Genomic DNA, 11,655 nt, shown 5'->3' with positions numbered 1-11,655 from the left:
TGAGATGAGAGGTAAGGCAGTGGGCAAAAGGGGAATGTGCCAAATGCGTACACAGCTGTAAGGCTAAAGAGCACATGGAACAAGGAGCCAGCGGTGTGAGCAAGAATTAAACCTCTTAGGGAAGGTCGGAGGTTCACTGCCGTCAAAGCATGTCCTGGCCCATGCAGCTGTGCGCCACTCCTAAACTAAAGTCCTATGTGTCAGCACCAAACGTGAAGAGACACCACGTTGCTCTACGCTGTGGCCTGCAGAGAAATGGTCACCAACAAGGAGAACACAGCACACAGGGACCAGGACAGGAAGCACTGGGCTCCGGGACGCTGGGCAACAGGAGGGACAGCCAAGCCTTCACACTTCCTAATGGTCTTGAGTAAAACCCCAGTAGCCTGTGAAGCACAGGGAGAGAGAGGGAGGGCACAATGAAAGCAGAGAGAGGGTTTCTTTGGGATTTTCTCTCCTTTTAGCATTCTTCTTTTTAAAAATTTACAGTTTATTAATCCTTTTGTGAAAAATTCACATAATCACTACAGATAAAGTCATTGTAGAATCTTTTCTTGCCAGCACCAGTCTCCCTGCTGTTCTTCGCTCTGTTACTGTGTACTTTTCCTTGTTTTCTTGAGGTCTTCTCATATGGACCATGCCTGGCAAATCTGTGTTCCGGTTCATTTTCCTTTGCATAATTCAAGGACTCCTAAATCATGCCAAAGCCAATTGTCTCGCCACCTCCAGAATGGGCTCTGAATCCCAATACAACAATGACACCAGTGGGCTTGTACCTTTGGGTGAATTTTTCCTGCGTTTCTGCCATAGGCACTATTGCCTTCCCAGAACAAAGGACACTGATGGCCATTCACTTCCTCTCAGGCAGCCGGCAGTTGGCTGTGGACTTCCTGATCCAGGTAGTTACAGTGTCTTTCATGATGGAGGCCATTCCGCAGGTAGCTATGAAGGAAAACACCTCCTTTAATATTCTTATGCCCTGTCTGTTAGTTCTTTGGTATACATGGCAACACTGGAAAAATACTGTAGAACTTTAAAAAACAAAAAGTCATTCTGTAATTCTTTTTATCAATGTGTAAGAGCAGTGTAATACGACACACAGTCAGGGTGTTATGTAGAATGTGACTTTGAATAAAAGAGATGATTTTGCTTTGTATTTTATTTGGATTTAAGGTGGTTTTGAGAAATGTGATTTTTGCAAGACAGCAGGACAGAGAGGAGCTGGTAAAAATTTTACAACAATTCCCACACCTACCCACGCCTTCCCCTGATATTTTTATAGACCTGACCTCCACTCAACCTTTCTTCTTCCTGGAACTGCAGCCACCATACTTGAAGTGTGCAAAAGAGGACTTAGATAGCAGCAGGAACTCCAGGTGGGGGAGTGAGATTTAAGTGCAATTGATAACAGGCATCAGATAAATCTCAACCAAGGGAATGAGGCTGTCCCTTCTCAAGCAGCAGGCTTAAACATGCCCAGATCCAGGATTGATAGATGTGTGCTTCTGTTACGTACACACCAAGGTGACCCCTTTCACTCAGCCTGCCACAGCAGTGATTCTTGAATAAATGTCCCCAGGGGAGAAAGAAGTGCGAAAAGTGATTCTAACAAGCCAGGCTCATCATCAAATCAACATCCCTGAGCTCCAGTGACTGAACCAAGCCAGGCTGGCCCTATGGAGGCAGGACTTCATCAGTTCCACTTCAGGCAGCAATAAATATAAGATTCCCCCGCAAAAGCTCTAATGACTGTCATGGAAGTAGGTATGCCAATATTTATGCCCACTGGGCAGCTAATAAAGTAAATGTCAGCTATCCAAGAAGGCTGCTATTCTTCTTTCAAGTAAGGAAGGGGGCCAAGAATAAAGCAAATAAGACAGGATACATGCAACACTCCAGAAGAAATACAAGCAGAATGAGTAATGCTATACTATTTGATCATTTAACTGAAAGAGAGTTGAATGCAAGATGAGTGAGATTTGAAAAGTAGAGTATTTATTATTCAAAAACTCCCTTTCTTCCCAACAAAATGAGCACCAGTATAGAATCCTAACTTCCCTGGTTGAAATACAAATTAGAGACTTTTCTGTTTTAAAAACACTATTTCCTTCAGGCTAAATCTCCCTCTCACTCTAGTAATACTTGCAGTTGAGAGATGTGAGGCTTTTTGATGCTCTATAGTTATCCACTAGTGAAATACCTGTTTCTGTCACTTTTCATAGCTTTTAGAATTGTGATGCTATAATAATTTTCTGACACTTTGATTCTTCTCATAGATTAATTTAAATATAAATACACAGCCCAATCTGTGCTACCACCTCCAAGTTCAAGAACATAGTAACAGCAGGCCAACCGAACTTGGAGTCTCAGTGGACAAAAGATATTCCCATCATTATTCGTAGGGCAGGACCACAGCTTTACATCAAAAGGCCTTTGAAGTCTATGAAGAGGGGGTAGGACGTCTTGAAATGGGGTTTGACTCTATGTATTCCACCCAAAAAGGACTCAATGAGAAATCAGACCAAATCATGTTCAGTATCAAACCAAATAATGTTACTACTTTTTAATCAGTCACTTTGGGATTATCGAGGCACAAAATATACAGATGATAAAGTGTTAAAGGAATTTTTTTCTTGCCCAATATTGAGTCAGTGCTCTTCACTTCTCAGTTGAGAGCAGCTTCAACAGACAAATTGCCAACCCAGGCATGGTCTGCATTTTCTCACTGGTTAGGAAATAAATCCTCTCACCTAATGCAGCCTCATGTACCACATACACCCCTACAGATCCCTCCTGTTCACCTGTGGTCCTGCCTCGCTAGGCCGCTTGATGTCTCCCACGCCTTCCAAGCATCTTTTTCATGCCTCCATCTGCCTCTCTCCTCAGCTGAATTGTCCTCTCCCCACTTTGTAAGGGAGGCAAATCCTAACCAGATTCAGTGCCATTCACTCACCATGAGTCTCCTGAGCACTTAGAATGAACAGAACTCCCTCCTCAGCCACAAACACTTTATTCATAAAGCTGCCTTAGAAATCACTACAGAACCGTGAACTTGTTAAAGGCAGGAATCATCCTTAACCATCACCATTTCCTCATCATGTAATAGAGCACTGTATTATCTACTGCTGCAAAACAAGGTATCCCCTGAGTTGGTGGCTTAAAGCATCATTTATTACTTCATGGCTTCTGTGAGTGGGAATCAAGGTCCAGGTCTAGGTCTCTAGGTCTGTATCTTCCGCAGGCTGCCACCAAGGTGTTGGCAGGGACTGTTGACTCATCTGAGTGCTTAACTGGGGGTAGACCTACTTGCCAGCTCTCAGGTTGTTGACAGGATGAAGTTCCACACAGTGTGTATAATCCCATGCCATCTGGGCCTCTCCATTGGGCAGCTCAAAACATGGTAGCCAGATCCTTTAGAGAAGCCAGCAAGAGGGAATGCAGGAAGGTTATCGTCTTTTGTCATGGGAGCAACACCCCATCACTTCCATCTTATTCTGTTGTTTAGAAATGAGCCACTGAATCCAGCCCACATGGCAGGCAGTTACACAAGGACATGAAAGCCAGGAGTTCAGATCACTGAGAACTGTGTCAGAAGCTTCCTCTGGCAAACGCCTTACACAGTGAGCATTCGGGAAGGGTCTACTTACAAAAGTAGAACAGGAATGTGACATTTTCTTTAAATATCTTTTGTTGTAAGATCCATCCTAGAAACTTAAAAGTTTATGTAATAATAAAAATTATACCAGCCATGTTCAGAAACATTTTCAAAATAAGCATCCAAATGAAAAGAATTGATTTGGGAAGGAAGCTATCTCCACCATAAAATCTGAATCAAAACATCAAGAATCTTGATGTCTGTGTCTTATTTTCCAAAAGTTCGAAAAAAATATATAGATAAATAAATAAAAATGCAGGAAATGTGGCAAACTATTAACAGCTGGTTAATCTAGATGAAGGACTGAAGATGCTGATCTCAACTTTTCTGTAAGAGAGGTGTTAAAGAATATTTAGAGATGCAGAAGTGGCATTTTATGAAGTAGTAGTAGCTGCTGTCACCAACAAGCCCAACAACTCAGTGGCTTCACGTGACACTTGCTTCCTGCTCTTCTCAGAGTTCGTACAGATCAAATCCCCTAAATGACTCTCATTTACACAATACAAACTCTCATCCCTATCACACCCCAGAAGAAGGTATGTAGACAAGTATAAAGGGGTTTTTAATGCTCATAACTGAAAATGATATCCATCAGCTCCCACTGTATCCCATTAATTAAAAACTGTTCGAACAGCCCCAACCTAACTGCGAATAACTCTGGAAAACATGGTCTATGTCCAAGGAAAGAAAGCAGGACAGGAGAACACCTAGTCCATCTCAGATAGATGAGCCCTGTCACTCCCATGGCTTTCCTCATAGATGAAGAGCCAAGCCTCCTTCCAATAAAGATTAAATTACCAGTGAATTCTCAACAGTAACTAAATCTCAGGTATATAGGCTCTCCTATCAAGAGCTTGACAATGATTTCTCAGTCCTACTTTTCTTAAGGAGTGAGCTGGCAGCTTGAATTTAATTGGTTCAATTTCCCATGAACTATGTAGTGCTTTCAACCAGTTAAACTAGGCCTAAAATAGTGTCATTGTGTTTAGGAGAAGTCAGGTATGCTGCCATGTTAGGAAGCTGAAGTCAACCTGATTCAGCATTCACCCTCAGGACTCATGAGCTTGAGTTATACGAAGAGCCAAGCTCTAAAGCAAGTATCAGAGCTTTTATGCTTTTATCTCCCAAAAATGTTTAGCCAAGCCAAAACAGAATCCAATCTCTATTTATGCATTCTGGTTCCAAACTTCCTCTTGTTTGTACCAGACAGCAGGGAAGAGCAGAGTGTTCAGCCCTCCTGGACACCAGGGAGCAGCATGGAAGGGGCAGAAATATGGGGGTATGGGAGGTCCAGTAGAATAACAATTAGAAACCCAACCCAAAGTCTACTGGCTTCTTAGCTGATGGGTTGTCATTACAGTCCAGATGCTTTTAAGTGTTCCAAAAATCTAGCATTCTCTTATAAGTGAGTGGGAGAAAAAGTGTGAAAATATGCTAGATCTTTTTTTATGATTACAATATAAATGCTCAAAGAAAAATATACGGTATCTGTAGGGTGTATGTGTATGCATGTGTGTGTGTGTGTGTGTGTGTGTGTGTGTGTGTGTGTGTCTAATAGAAGTCCTGCCTGATAATACTGAACAGACTGATTTTTTTTAAAAGCCTAAAGATAACCACTCAGTGCACCTTCTGGATGATCTGCATTAGCACAGCAACAGAAAGGGAAGCTTGCTTCTACATCATGACTAATGAATGCAGCATACTAAGTAAGGCAATCTCTCTTTAATTATTAGTATTCTCTTCACCAATAGAAATATCACAGACACAACCCTAGGGCTTAATATGCATGTGTTTGTTACTCATGAAGAATTTGAGGTCAAGGGAATATGAAAGTATTAACTATGCTTGTATTTTCTCAACATCACAGTTACAAGACAAGAGTTTAGCAGATGGGCAATTATAATGCCAGTGCTATCACTGCATTATATTGGAGCATGAATTCTTCATGACTCTCTAGGTAGGAGGCCTTGGTTTGAGTGGTTGAACTCCAAATAGGTTTCAAAATATCAAAAGGCAGTAATTTCTTCTCTATATTTCTGTGAAAAGCAGAGCTGGGACTATTTTGCTGTAACTCAGCAATTCTTAAATTGACTAGAAAAAGAAAGATATCTTTCTGTTTGGATTTGATTATAATTATACCCATCCAATTTAGATCTAGTTGCATAAGAAGGAAGGTGCACAACTGACAAGACCTAAGACCTTGAGTCATTGAGAACAAGGTTGCTTGTACCTACTATGGGTGTGATTAAAATTGCAGCAAGGGTTGGAGGTGTAGCTCAGGGGTAGAGCACATGCTGAGTACTCATGAGGCCCTGGGCTCAATGGCCAGTATCAAAAGAAAAAATTATAATAAAATTTTTCAGAAAAAGTACCAAGTCCCTAATAGTTATCCCATAATGCTGAAAGGCTTCACTTTTTCCATTCATTAGAATTTTGTAAATCCATAAATCCCCTGAAGTGACACACAAAAGTGTCAATTTCTGTAGAGGCTTGTGACATTTTCCTGGGGAGCGTGCCTAAGGCTCTCATTGGATTCCCCAAAGATCCCTGAGCACACTAAAACTAAACCACTGGACACTTGTTTGGTTAACATAAGCTCTTCAAATGCAAATTGACCCCGGAAGGTTAGAGATGTTTTTGCACAAACAGTTCTCAAAGGCTGGATGGCCTGTGACCAGGGCCTGTAGGAATTTCATCAGTCCAAAGCCTCCCTCTTAGCCACATCCCTGGACTCCAGGTTGCATGAGTGGGGACCTGAGGGTCACAGACCATGTCAGCAGGTGCTGCATGATGCTTGTTCTGTGGTCTCTTTTCAGGGAATTTGCTCACCAGACTCCTGCTCACAGCTGAATTTCATGGGTTTCTCACCAGCCCTGCAGAGAGAAATTGTAGCAAAGAAATGGACCACTTGGAAGTTCTAATCCCTAACCTTCTTGGTCCACCTAAAACAATTCAGATTGAGTAAACAAGTTAAAGGATACAGCTTACACGTTTGTCAAGTTCCTCCACACAAAATTTGATGTTTGACAATGACAATGCTTTTTTAAAAAGATAGTTTCCAGGTCGTAAGATCATGTTAGACAATCTTGACCTTGATGTACACTGTTCAGTTGACAGGTTTACATGTGAAATTATAAAATACAGTTGAATATTATAATTTTATTGAATTCAATCTTCTGAAAATAGATCCTATTTTTTAAAATATATGTCAGTATAGATTTGCCAACTGTCCTTTAATGAGCTGAATTCATTTGCAGGTATTAGGCTATCTTTTATTTCATAAAATTATGGTAATGTAAGATGAATAAAAATATGACAATTCAATATTTTCCTTATTCATAAAATCCACAAACCTATAAAAAAATGAGAAAAGAAGAAAAAAATGGAAACAAAGCTTTTGTAAATAAGCAGGAAAGGAGGGATTGAAAGGAGAGTAGGGAAATGGGAAAAAAATAATCAAGGAATATCATGTATAGGTACAAATTCCCTATATGAATGTGATCATTATGTGCATCTAAAATGTACCAATAAACTTAATTACATTTTTTTTTAAATCCATAATCCGGGCACTGATTCACACCTTCATGTGAGTTGATTTATCAGTTTGATCTCCATTTGGAGAAGTCTTCACACTTTTTAATGAAGAAAGGGTAGAGGCAATGACAGAAAAGATAGAAGGAGAACTGTTCTGAAACCCTGAGGGAGGGGTGGTGTCTTAGTGCATTTTTTATTGACTGTAACAAAATACCTGAGAGTGGGTAATTTATAAAGAACAGAAACTTCTCACAATTCTAGAGGCTGGAAGTCCAAGATCAAGGTGTTGGCATCTGGTGTGAGCCTTCCTGCCAAGTCCTTATATGGCATAATGTGAGAAGGCAAGAGACAAAAAACCCATTCTGCAAGCCTTTTTCATAGCCGCATTACTCCATTCGTAAGGACAGAGCCTGCCTGACCTAAATATTTCCTGTTGCTGTTGCATTGGAAGAATAAGTTTCTGACACACAAATGTGGGGGTGCATATTAAGATAAGAGCATAACTTGAACACTTTTATGGGGTTTGGAATTGTCTAGGATGCTATGAGACTTCTAGAGATGTGGGTTCCAAACAGAAGTATGAGTGTCCCCCATATAAATTCTGTTCCTCATCAACAGGTTACCAATGAACTGCCCTCACTGTTGGGGTATATTTATGACAGCAACTACCTAACAAAGGTAAAAGCCAATGCCTCCACTGCAAAGACATCTGGAAAGTATTGTATTCTATAGAAAACAAGCAGTTGTAGTCACAACAGATTATTTTATGTATTTGTTTGTCAAGAAATCCAGACCATTTTTTCTATAGGAATCTATCACTCTCTGAGCACATTAGCATTTGCCAAGAAATGGGGAGTTGCTGCTTAGTTACAGAAAAAACTCATAAAACTGGTGACCCTGCCCATACAGTTAATTTGGACCTGGTGTTATAGTCGCTTTGCATGCAAATTCCCCAAAGATGCCATTCCTGCTGTCTGAAGACCATCTCAGCATCCCTCCACTCCTTCAACAAATATTTATTTGGAATGAGATAGATCTTTCTGCTCCATCTAATCCAACTGACAAATATGTACAGGAGACAAACAAGGATGTTGGATATTTAAATATCAAAGGCCACATTTATATTAAGTGGAAGAGATATCCTTAAATTTCTAAAAGTCCTGGAAGAAACCTGGCTTTTTTCATTCCTTTCTTTTTTTAAGAACTGTGACCATCAGTCTGGGAAGTGACTGTTCACCCTGTGACCTGCTGTTGAAATCTCTCCGGGCCACTTGCTGCCTTTGGTTTACAACAAAGAAAATCTCATTCTGTAACTATATGAAAGGATCTTCTAATAAAAAAAAAAAAACCTCTTACCTGTCTCAAAGGAATATTGGAAGGATGATTTAGATAACACCTTCAAAGTTATTTTCAAATGATGCTACGGAAATAAAAGATATTGTCACTATTGTCATTTTGACATAGACAATAATGTTGCTTGTTTTCTTGCAAAAGCAAATGTTGCATCCAAAAAAAGCAAATATGCTTAAAGCAGCTACCTTTTAAACTTAGACTACATATAGCTGGATGGACATTTTCTTTCTATGGTCTCCTTTGCTTTTCCCCACTTCAAATTCATATGACCCCACGACACCTGAAGTTTCTTTTTTTTGGGGGGGGGGGTTTCTCCGGTACCGGGAACCGAACTCACAACCTTGCACTTGCCAAGCAGGCGCTTTTGCCGCTGAGCTAAATCCCTAGCCCCGACACCTGAAGTTTCTAGAGCCAAGGATTGGGAGGAGAACAGGAAAGACAATAGCATTAAATAAGCAGAAAACATTAGAGAACAAAGTTACAGAAATATCACAGGAGGAGACCTTTGACAGCATGTAATCCAAACTCTGCCCTACTAGTGGAAGACTTAGAAGTTTAAGCAACATTCCAAACAGGACAGTTAGAAAGCAGTGGTGGTCATTCTTATACATAAGCAAATGATGGCAAGCACAGAAAGAGATCTCCAATGCCAATTTCAGCCTCATTCTCATCCTGAAGCCAGGCATTCAGCCCCAGAGACTCTACAGCAGGGGAGCTAAGAGCCAGAACCTTGAGTCCAGGGGCCAGAGAGCCCTCATAACACCAGCTCACTCCCTAGCTGGGCAACCCTGGACAAATAATCTCTCCAAGAGTAATTTCTCTGGGGTGTAAAAGAAATTAGCATGCCCTCCACACCATAGGAGGGTTGTTGAGCAGATTAAATGAGGCTACATAGACAGTGCTTAGCACAGTGTCAAATGATAATTGTTGCTTTTAATGTCCCTAGATGCCACAATTGAATGAGAAAATGCACATAAAGTGTTCCTCACAATGCCTGACATCATAATAAGTGCTCAGCAAATATCAGGAAGTATTATTACCTCACGCTCCCACATAAACGTTCATGCCACAAGTGTGTGTGGAGTTTTCATGGATGCCATGAGCCAGGCTCTGCCCCTAGGTAAGGGGGACAGTGGGGGACCCACTCTCCAAGCTCCACTTTCTTACAGTCCTGTGCAAGAGACAGATGTGCAGTCAAACAAATGCTCTATATCAAAGGTGGGCAATGACACCTACAGCCAAATCTTTACCTATTTGAATATGACCCATGAGCTAAGGATGGTTTTTATATTTTTAAATGCTTTAGAAAAAATAAACTGAAAAAGAATACTTTATGGCACATGAAGAGTCTATGGAATCCAAATTTCAGCGTGCATAATTAAATTTCTTGGAGCACAGCCACACTCATTCATTTACATATTTGTCTATGACTGCTTACACCCCATAACCGCCAAGTTGAATGGTTGCAACAGAGACCATATGGACAGCAAAACCTAAAATGTTTACTATTTGGCCCTCTGCAGAACAAGTTGCCAGCCTCTGTCCTATATCTTCATAACTACTGCCCACATAGCCAGGCACTGACGGGAGCTTTAGAAGCACAAGGTAAGGGTGGGGGACACCTGGTCCTGCCTGGGAACTTGGGGAGACATCACAAAGGAGTGAAGTCTCAAAGGATGAGGAGGAGTTTGCCAGATCAAAAAGGCAACATGACCCAGAATCATGACCCAGCACAAGAAGGCTGGGAAAATAGCAAGACACTGAGTAGCTTCTCCAAGCTAACCTATATCTCCCTGTCCTGCCAACATCCAAAGTTCTCCTGGCTTCAAGCTGTTTATTAAGCTCTGAGACTTAATGCCAGAATGACTACCTTCTCTCCAAAAAAAAAAGCACATAGAACTTTTGATACCTCTGAGGTTTCCAGGTTTCTGATGAAAATGAGATGTAATGGCCCCATTATGAATATGCTCCTTCCTGGGCCCATGTCCGGTCTCATTAGCATGTGTCACATGATTCTTCTGTAACCACAGTTCTTACTGCAGATGTGAGAACCATATTTAGCTACTAAGTTTTAAGGAGCACTGAGATATGTGCTCCGTGCATAAAAGGAAGCAGAAAAAAAGAAAATAAATAAGATAAGGGCAAGACTTAGCAGGTGGCATCAAATGCCATCTGGTAACATGGGGACAGCTGGCAAAAAGATGTTGTCTTCTGATTCCTAGGTTCACGCGTGAACGGCACTGACAACTGAAAAACACACTTGAAACTTGAAACTTGGAACATGGAGGAAGAGCAAACAGCAAACGCCTAGGCGACTTCAGTCCTGCTGCCCTGTGACCACCCTGGGTTTTACATGTTAGTGGAAATTCCTGTTCTTGTAAACTCAAAGGCTCCCATAAACTTGAAGTCACATGACAGAAAGCCTGAATGCACATATGAAGTACACATTCACACATGCATGCGTGTGCATACATTTCTCTTCTCTCTGGCTCAGAAGGGTCAGCTAACGGGCAGGGAGGCAACAGCTCAGCACATGCAGTCCTTCAGGCTCCATCCATGCATGGCAGGTCTCTCCAGCTCTGCCAAACACCCCAAATCCTCACTTCATTCATCCAGCTCCCACTCCTCTATCAAGGTGATAGGGCAGTGCCATGAGGTACACACTAGGTTTGGTCCTGCTGCTACTCTAAAAAACAAGACAGAAGCTGTCCCTATGTTCCTGGAGCTTTCTTCCTAGCAGGAAAGACAGACTCAGCGGTCAATACAATGAATCCTTTGGACTCTTCCAGAGCCAAGCTGAGCAGTGGTCTACAGTGAGAAGGGCAGGGAAAGGACTTCTGTGGACAGTTCCTCCACGGTCCCTGTGCACCGCAGTCTATCTCTAACTTTTTGGTAGTGTGATTAAACAATCTGCCTTTTGCTTATACAGCCAAATTCAGAAAGGCTGTGACCAAGAGCCCAACTCCAGTCACAAGCAGCACGCCCTACTCAGAGCACCTCCACCTGCTCCCAGCCAGTCTCTTCCTGCCTATCCCTCCTCTCCCCTAAGACGGGTGCTCTGCCAGCATTCTCCTGGTGACCCCACAAACGGACCCAGTGGACAGCCCCAGCAG

General features: G+C 41.7%; 1 long non-coding RNA gene across 1 annotated transcript; it reads left to right on the top strand.

The window, feature by feature from the left end:
• Positions 1-9,609: 9,609 nt before the first annotated feature.
• On the top strand, positions 9,610-10,940 carry LOC102024595. Its single transcript, XR_261295.1, has 3 exons — positions 9,610-9,662; positions 10,066-10,147; positions 10,765-10,940. It is a non-coding gene; the product is annotated as an uncharacterized LOC102024595 (long non-coding RNA).
• Positions 10,941-11,655: the final 715 nt, after the last annotated feature.

Source organism: Chinchilla lanigera, unplaced genomic scaffold (assembly GCF_000276665.1).
Source record: "Chinchilla lanigera isolate Chin_1 unplaced genomic scaffold, ChiLan1.0 scaffold00027, whole genome shotgun sequence".
NCBI lineage: Eukaryota > Metazoa > Chordata > Mammalia > Rodentia > Chinchillidae > Chinchilla > Chinchilla lanigera.
Note: the sequence above shows the minus strand (reverse complement) of the source record. Positions and strands in the feature narration are given on the sequence as shown.